The 9075-nt window shown below is 38.8% G+C and overlaps 1 non-coding gene across 1 annotated transcript; it reads left to right on the top strand.

The window, feature by feature from the left end:
* Positions 1 to 469: 469 nt before the first annotated feature.
* Positions 470 to 576, top strand: LOC128287217 (small nucleolar RNA R71). Its single transcript, XR_008277913.1, has one exon. It is a non-coding gene; the product is annotated as a small nucleolar RNA R71 (small nucleolar RNA).
* Positions 577 to 9075: the final 8499 nt, after the last annotated feature.

The following is a 9075-nucleotide window of genomic DNA, read 5'->3' as shown; positions in this document are numbered from 1 at the left end:
CTTGGCCTCCCCATGAGAAATTGGGATGGTTCCTCCAACCTGCATTGTAAGTGTTACTATATGGATTATTTTGAGATCGAGGATTATTACCCATGTAATTTAATTGCTCGTTATCCATGTTGTGGTCATAAGGTTAGTATTCTGAATAGCTTGTTCCACTTCCACTTGCTTCGCACTGCATCACTGGGTGAACCTGTGAAGCATAAGAAAACCATCAATCTTTTTATTTAAGAGTTCTACCTAATTAGATAGCATGGTGACTGAATCGACGTTATACACGCCGACTGTTTTCATTGGCTTTGTCCTCATGACTTGCCACTGATAATTATTCAGTGACATCTCCTCAATAAACTTATAGGTATCTTCAAGTGTTTTATTATTGATGGTTCCGCTAGTAGCTAATTCAACCATTTGCCGAGTCGAGGGATTCAAACCATTGTGGAATGTTTGAACTTGGAGCCAAAGTGGTAACCCATGGTAAGGGCACCTTCTCAGTAAGTCATTGTATCTCTCACATGCATCGTAGAGTGTTTCTAAATCCATCTGCACAAAAGAAGAGATATCATTACATAACTTAGCAATTTTAGCCGGCGGAAAATATTTTAGTAAAAATTTTTAGGTCATTTGTTCCCAAGTAGTAATTGACCCTCGTGGTAACGAGTTCAACCACTGTTTAGCTTTATTCCTTAATGAAAAGGGAAACAACCGAAGACGTATGGTGTCATCAAAAACGCCATTGATTTTAAATGTATCACAAAATTCCAGAAAGTTTGCTAAGTGAACGTTGGGATCTTCATCCTACAAACCATCAAACTGAACAAATTACTGTATCATTTGGATAGTGTTTGGTTTCAGTTCAAAAGTATCTGCAGCTACAGCAGGTCTAACTATGCTAGATTCGGTTCCAGTTAAAGAAGGTTTAGCATAATCATACATAGTGCGTGGAGTAGGATTTTGATTAGCCGGAATTGTAGGAGGTAGCTGATTGTCTTGGTTTTCAGCCATCTCTTTGATTGGGGGTTGAGTGTTGTCTTCTTGCTCGTTCTATGTGTATCGTAAGCTTCGCCTTATCTCTCTTTAATTTCTACGAACTGTACGATCGATTTCTTCGTCAAAAAGTAATGGTCTTGACGGGTTTCTTCTAGTCATAAACTATAAAAACCTGCCAAGAGAAAGAAAAAGTAGGCTAATAAATAATAATAATAATAAAATTAAATTAAATTGAAAGGAAATAAATGGCTAAAGTAATAAAAATTGAGCGTTCCTAATATCTTAGTTCTGCGGCAACGGAGCCAAAAGCTTGATCGCGTGATTTCGTGATAGGTTTTAAATATTTATAATTACTCGTTCTTGAACTAACTATTATCGTGATGTATGCAAGTGTACCTATCGAACAGTAGTATAGTTTTACCAAGACTAGATTGTCAAACCCAAAGGAACTAAAAGTACTAGTAGTGACCGTCTTTTTATTATCTAGCCTAATAATACAGAGGTTTTTGTTTTAATTAACTAATTATCTAAACTAAGAACTCACAAAGAAAAGAATTGGGGAATTGCTTTTGGGGAAAATCGATTGACTTAAGACAATACCGAAGGAAAAATCCACCTAGACAATAACCGAGACTTTTCTCTAATTAACACTCTAGGGTTGCATTAACTCGATCTATGGATCCCCTTATTAGGTTTCACCCTAATCCGGCAAAATATTGTCACCCTATTTCTAGGCGCGCAATCAACTCCGCTTAATTATGACAAAAGTACTCTTAGACAGGGTCTATTCCTCCTCTAAATAAGAGCTTATCTTGAATCAGTATCCTGGGATATCAAAACAAGAATTAAAAACACATAATTAAGAACAAGTTAAATATTTATCATACGATTAGAAAATAATAACAAGATTCGTCTTAGGTTTCATTCCCCTTAGGTATTTAGGGGATTTAGTTCATAACTAAATAAGAAAACATCTCAGAAGAATAAAGAATACAAAACATAAAGAAAACCCAAATCTCCTGAAGGGAAATCGTGGAGAGATCTTCAGTCTTGATGATGAATCTGGCTTCTCAGATGGATCAATCGGCTTCTTTGGAGTAATTCCTTACTCCCTCTTCTCTGTGTGTCTTTTCTTCCTTCTCTAGGGTGTATTTATAGGCTTTGGAATGCCTAAGAGCCCTCAAAATTAGCCTTTTCCAAATTGGACTCAACTTGGGCTTGGCAGGGACACGCCCGTGGTACACGCCTGTGTTTGATTACTTCAGGCCGTGTTCGAGCCTACCAAATTGACACGGCTGTGTAGTCTACCCGTGTGAGGAGGTCTAGGCTATGTTGATTCCGTACTTTGGCCCACTTTCTCCGTTTTTGGCTCGTTTCTCGTTCCTTTCGCTCTCCTATGCTATCCTAAGTATAAAACATAAAATTAAAGCATTAAGAGCATCGAATTCACCAATTCTAATGGGAAATCATCCATAAAATGCATTAAACATGGGGTAAAAATATGTATAATTTATGATTTATCAAGTGTATAGATTAGACATTTGTATTTTAAGGTTGATATATGTAGCTAGATTTTTCATATAAATTGATTGTTTGGAAAAATATTTGCTTGTGCATAAATAAATTAATAAAATAAAATAAAAATTTTAGGCTCGAGTTATGAGTGAAGTTTCGAAAACGTGACCGAATTTAGTAACCGGGATAAAGTGCTTGGGTTGTCATCTTATCTCGCGTCAAAAGGTTCGAGTGACAATTCGATAACTTACAAACATTCCGCTAACCGAGCTTTCAAAAAAATAATTAATAAATAAATAAAGACTGTATGAACTAAGTAACCAGGATAGGGTGCTTGGGTTGTCATCCTAGCTCGCGTAAAAAGGTTTGACCATGTCTAAATTTTTTTTACTTATGCGTAGTTAATTAACAATGCCTAGCAAATTATTAGATTCAAACTCAATTTGATGAAATTGTTTAGTCCACATATTTCAGTTTTATGACACTTGTTGATCAAACTATATATTCTGAACATTCATTTATTTTTTGCCTATGTTGTTTGCATTGATTTTGGATGTGGAAAAGAGGCTCGATTTTTAATAAATTATAGAATGAATTCTAATGTTTGAAAGAACGACATGCTTGAGGGCAAACATGAGCTAAGTAGGGGGGATTTGATAAACATGTTAATTTGCATTTTTTTTGTGTTTAAATTGGTTTATTTTTGACTTGAACCCTGCTAATTAAGTGCTTTTATAATCTAATCTTGTCAGGGATGCATTCGATCGAAAACAAGCTAAAAATGGCCAAATTGAAAGACAATCTTTAAATTGGGGCCAAATCAAAAAGATGGAGAAAGCTAAGGAGTTATAAAATTTTGTTGCTTTGTAAAAAGCCAAAAATAGGAAGATATTATTTTTATTTTATTTTATTAAATTAGTTAGGCTATTTTTAGTAAATTCTATGTATATAAATAGGGGTATTTTGTTCATTGAAAATCATCTATTACTTTTGTATTCCTACTTCAATTTAGAATTGGATTATTCTTTCTTTTCCTATTTGCATTTGGAATTGAATTATTTTCTTTTCTCTTTCAATTTGACTTGGGAATTTTGTCCAATTCATTTCAATTTCTTTGTTTTTTTCTAAATTCGTCCAATTGCTTTCCAAGCCCTTTTATCCCCCAATTTATTCCATTATAACACAAATTCAATCACTTTCCACAACTTACAAGCATGAATAAATTCATGCTTCAATAAATTTTATCTTAGCTTTAGGCCGGTGTTCTTTCTGGTCGGGAATCATGAGATACGAATTCGTGCTAAAATCCGTCCAATCGGTATTCATTCTTTTCCTAAGTATCGGGATTGACAACTCATCCCTTAAGGTTAACTCCATTATAAGTCAAAAAGTGCACGTTGGGTTGGAGTCGTGTTAGCTGACAGTTGGAGGAACAAGTCAGCTGTGCTATATTCGGATCTTTGAGAACAAATCGAGGAAAAAGTGATCGGATTTAAATGACCCACGTGGTTGAGGCTATTAATTCGAGTTGGGTTCTTCAGAATGCAAGGCTGCAGAAATCTTGAATCGAAACGCGTGTATCTTAGTTAGATAATCGATAAGGGCTGGTTTGCAGGTCATATCAGAACCAACTACTTGAGGAAGAATTGGTGGTTAGGACATTCTTAACTCCTATAACCAGCTTATCATTTGGAGGAGAAGATTAATTTTTGAGGACTAATTCTTGATACAAAATTTACTAAGTCTAAGGCTAATGCTTATTTTATCTGTTGTAAAATTCTGAATTTATTTTCTAATTTATTTAATTAATTATTTATGCTGTTTCAATTATCTAGTGTCAAAACATTTCAAAAACCCCCGATTTACTTTTATTTCTAATTTTTATAGGTACGGTTGAAGTTGTGGGCATGACTCTTGGCACGACCCTTGACACGATGAATACTCTGTTCATAAGTGAACACGGAAGTTGATTACTACATCCAATCCCTGTGGACTCGACCCTACTACCACTCTTTACTACTATTTAGAGTTATTTTAGTAGGAATTATTTTTGGTCGTTTCGACACCCATCACAGAGTCATTCGACTGGGATGACGCACTATCCCCAGCTATGCTGAGGATATTAGAGAGGGTTGCTGGGCCTAATTCTGGATCTGGAGGCCGAGGGTCAGTAACTGAACGACTTCGGTCTAATGGAGCTGAGTTTTTTAGGGGTGTCACAGGAGTTGCCCCTAACGTGGTCGAGTACTGGATGGAGGCCACTGAGAGAGTTATGGATGATCTGGACTGTACCTCTGAGCAGAAATTAAAGGGTCCAGTTTCTTTGCTTCGCGACGAAGCATACCAGTGGTCGTTAACAGTTAATGAGGGCACTGAACCTGATCGTCTAACTTGGGAATTCTTTAAGATCACATTTCAGAGCAAGTATGTGGGAGCTAGCTATGTAGATACTCGCTGGTGTGAGTTTCTAAATCTCACGCAAGGTGACTGATCTGTGGTTGAGTTTTAGGCTGAATTTTTGAGGTTGAGCCACTACGCTTAAGGCATGGTGGCATCTAAGTACGAGAGATGTGTCCAGTTTGAGGGCGACTTAAGGGGAAATCAGAGGGTACTGATAGCTCCGCAGAGAGAGCGCGAGCTTTTTATTTTGGTTGAGAATGCGAAGATCACCAAATATGTTAAGCGCGCAGAGCGCCAGAATAAAGATAGGGAGAGAGATAAGAACAATAGGGATTCAGAGCCCTCGAGTTCTATGCAGAGGCCTAAGAAAAAGGCCAGATCTGATCGGCCAGTTAGAGTGGGGGCTCTTGTTGCTTCAACTCGGTTGCAACCTTGTGGTGATTATGGTAGGCGCCATCTGGGCGAGTGTTGGAGGAGGATTAGAGCCTGTCTGAGATGTGAATCTTTAGAGCTCTGTATTAGAGACTATCCACAGTGGGCAGATTAGACGCAAGCTCTGAGTTTTGTACAGTCGTAGAGGGCAATTCAGCAGCCATCTAGGGGCCGTGGTCAGGCTAGGGGTAGTAATGGTATGGGACGAGGGAAAAAAGCACTAGGCAAAGGTGCTGGTTAGACAGAGGCAAGGCAACCTACACAAGTTTATGCTGCACGACCCCAAGAGGATAAAGATGCTCCTAACATCATCATCGATACATTCTTTATTTTTGATGTACCATTCACCAATTTCATAAATATAAGGTCTACTCACTCATATATAGCCAGTTTTATTTCTAAAAACATAAGGATTTCCATTGAAAGCACTTCGAGTGGGGTTACTATACGAAGTCCGTTGGGGAAATATGTTCGGGTTAGTAAACTATATAGAGATGTTCCGTTAGTGGTGCAAGGGACTGTTTTCCTGGCTAATTTGATGGAGCTTCAATTTGGGGAGTTCGATTTAATCTTGGATGTGGGCTGGTTGGTCGAGCACCAAGTTAATCTGGATTGTATGACTAAGAGGGTCGTTCTCAAGACTATAGATGATGAAGAGATGGTAATAATTGATGAGCGTTGAGATTGTCTGTCCAATGTGATCTCCACTCTTATGGTTGAGAAACTGGTTCAGAAAGGGTATGAGACGTACTTGGCTTACATAAGTGTTTCTGATTCTGGGGACTCTTTTGTTAGAAATATCACAATAGCAAAGGATTTTCTAGACGTTTTACCTGAGGAGTTATGGGATTACCTCCTAATCGGAAAGTGGAGTTTGTGATTGAGCTTCTACTGGGTATGTCTCTGGTGTCCATTGCTTCCTACCGTATGGCACCGAAAGAGCTTACTAAGCTTAAAACTCAACTGCAAGAGCTTCTGGATTATGGTTTCATCTATTCTAGTGTGTCTCTATTGGAAGCACTAGTTCTGTTTGTTAAGAAGAATGATGATACCATGAGGATGTGCATTGATTATCGGTAGCTGAATAAGTTGACTGTGAAGAATAAGTATCCGTTTCTGAGGATCGACGACCTGTTTGATCAGTTCCGAGGGGCTTCTGTGTTCTCCAAAATTGATCTTCGATGTGGGTATCATTAGTTGAAGGTTAAGGAGACGAATGTTCATAAGACTACATTTAGGACTCATTATGGATATTACAAGTTCTTAGTTATGCCTTTTGGCCTGACGAATCCTCCGGCTGTATTTATGGATCTGATGAACCTAATGTTTCAACCTTATCTAGATCAGTTTGTTGTAGCCTTCATCGATGATATTCTTGTTTACTCTAAGATTGACGATAAACATGATGAGCATTTTAGAGTAGTGCTTTATATTCTGCATGAGAAACAGCTTTACGCTAAGTTAAGCAAGTGTGAGTTCTAGTTGCGTGAAGTAACTTTTCTGAGGCACGTGGTTTCTGCTGAGGGGATTCATGTTGATCCTCAAAAGATTGAGGCTATTCTGGATTGGAAACAACCTAAGAACATATCTAAGATCCGTAGCTTTCTGGGTTTGGCAGGATATTATAGTGGTTTGTCGAGGGGTTTTCTTTGATTATAGCTCATCTTACTAAGCTTTTGCGTAAGGGTGTCCCTTTTGTCTAGACTGATGCACAACAAGAGAGCTTTGAGAAGCTCAAGTTTGTTCTAACTCAAGCTCCTGTTCTGATATAGCATGAATCTGGTAAGGAGTTTGTGGTCTACAGTGATGCTTCACATGTTGGGTTGGGTTGCGTTCTGGTGCAGGATGGTAAGGTTGTGGCTTATGCATCATGTCAGCCTAAGAAACACGAAGGGAACTATCCAACGCATGATCTCAAGTTGGTTGTCGTGGTCTTTGCGTTGAAAATCTGGAGACATTATCTATATGGTGAAAAGTGTGTCATCTACACCAATCATAAGAGCCTCAAATATCTCCTTACTCATAAGGAGTTGAACCTTAGGCAACGACGATAGATTGAGCTACCTAAAGATTATGACTGTACCATTGAGTATCATCCCGGTAAGGCAAATGTAGTGGTCGATGCTCTTAGTCGTAGAGCGATGTTTGCTCGCCTTAGTCTTTTTGATGATGAGAGTTTGTTAGCTGAGTTGCAAGTTAAGCCAACTTGGGTTGATCGAATTTGGGATAAGCAGTTGGGGGATGAGCCTCTGAGCTTGCGGTTTCGACAGATCGAGAGTGGTACTACTGCTGATTTTGGGTTAAACAGTGATGGTGTGTTATGTTTTCGAGGACGAATCTGTGTGCCGAATGATTCTAATCTGAGGCAGTCTATTCTGAGGAAGGCGCATAGTAGCCCTTATGCTACGCACCTTGGCAGTACTAAGATGTATCGGGATCTTTGTAAACTGTATTGGTGGCCGAGTTTGAAGCATGAGGTTACTAATTTTGTGGTTCGATACCTAATGTGTCAGCAAGTTAAAGCTAAGCACCAGTTGCTTTCAGGATTGTTGCAGCCAGTCAAGATTCCCTTATAAAAATAGGAACGAGGTGACAATGGACTTTATTAGTGGCTTGCCTTTGACACCCATTAAGAAAGATTATGTTTGGGTAATTGTGGATCGATTGACCAAGTCTGCTCACTTCATTTTAGTTCGGACCAACTACTCTATACAGAAGTTGGCAAAGCTTTATATCTCCGAGATAGTTAAACTGTATGGGGTTCCTGTGTCGATTATTTCTGATAGGGATCATCACTTCACATCTCGATTTTGGAAAAATTTGTACGAGGCTCTGGGTTCGAGATTGGACTTCAGTACTGCGTTCTATCCTCAGACTGATGGTTAATCTGAGAGGGTGATTCAGATACTGGAGGATATGCTTCGAAGCTGTGTGATTGATTTTCGAGGTAGTTGGGAGGATTATCTACCACTAGCTGAGTTCGCTTATAAAAACAGTTTCCAATCTAGCTTCCAGATGGCACCTTACGAGGCTCTATATGGTCGTAAGTGTCGTACTCCGCTATGTTGGACTGAGTTGGGTGAACATCGGGTTTTGGGTCCTGAATTGGTTTCTAAGACCGATGATAATGTTAGATTGATTTGGGATCGTCTAAAGGCGGCATCTAATATGCAGAAGTCTTATGCAGATCTGAAGAGACATGACATTAAGTATTCTATGAGGGACTTTGTCTTTCTTAAGTTTCTTCGAGAAAGAAGTTTTGAGATTCGGTCGCAAAGGCAAGCTGAGCCTTAGATTTATTAGGCCATATTGGATTCTGAAGTGCGTGGGACCAGTCGCGTATCAGTTGAAGCTACCACCAGAACTGGACCATATACATGATGTTTCCATGTCTCAATACTGAGGCAGTATCAGTCTAATCCATCTCATGTTGTATCGGTTGGGGAGATTGAGGTTAGACTAGATTTGACTTTCAAGGAGGAGTTGGTTCAGTTTCTGGATCGAGATATTAAGGTACTGAGGAAATCCATTTCATTAGTGAAGGTGCTGTGGTTGAATCATAGCACTGAGGAAGCCACGTGGGAACTTGAGGACTCGATGCGTTAGCAAGATCCTCATCTGTTCTGATCAAGTAACTCTCGAGGTCAAAATTTCTTTTAGAAGGTAGAGTTGTAATGCCCCAAAATATTTGTTTAAGTTTCTGTAATTGTTTGACATAAGTGTGTATCTGCTTTAGTG

Source organism: Gossypium arboreum, chromosome 13, assembly GCF_025698485.1.
Source record: "Gossypium arboreum isolate Shixiya-1 chromosome 13, ASM2569848v2, whole genome shotgun sequence".
Classification (NCBI taxonomy): Eukaryota; Viridiplantae; Streptophyta; class Magnoliopsida; order Malvales; family Malvaceae; genus Gossypium; species Gossypium arboreum.
The sequence above is the reverse complement of the archived record's forward strand: the minus strand, read 5'-3'. Positions and strand labels throughout refer to the sequence as shown.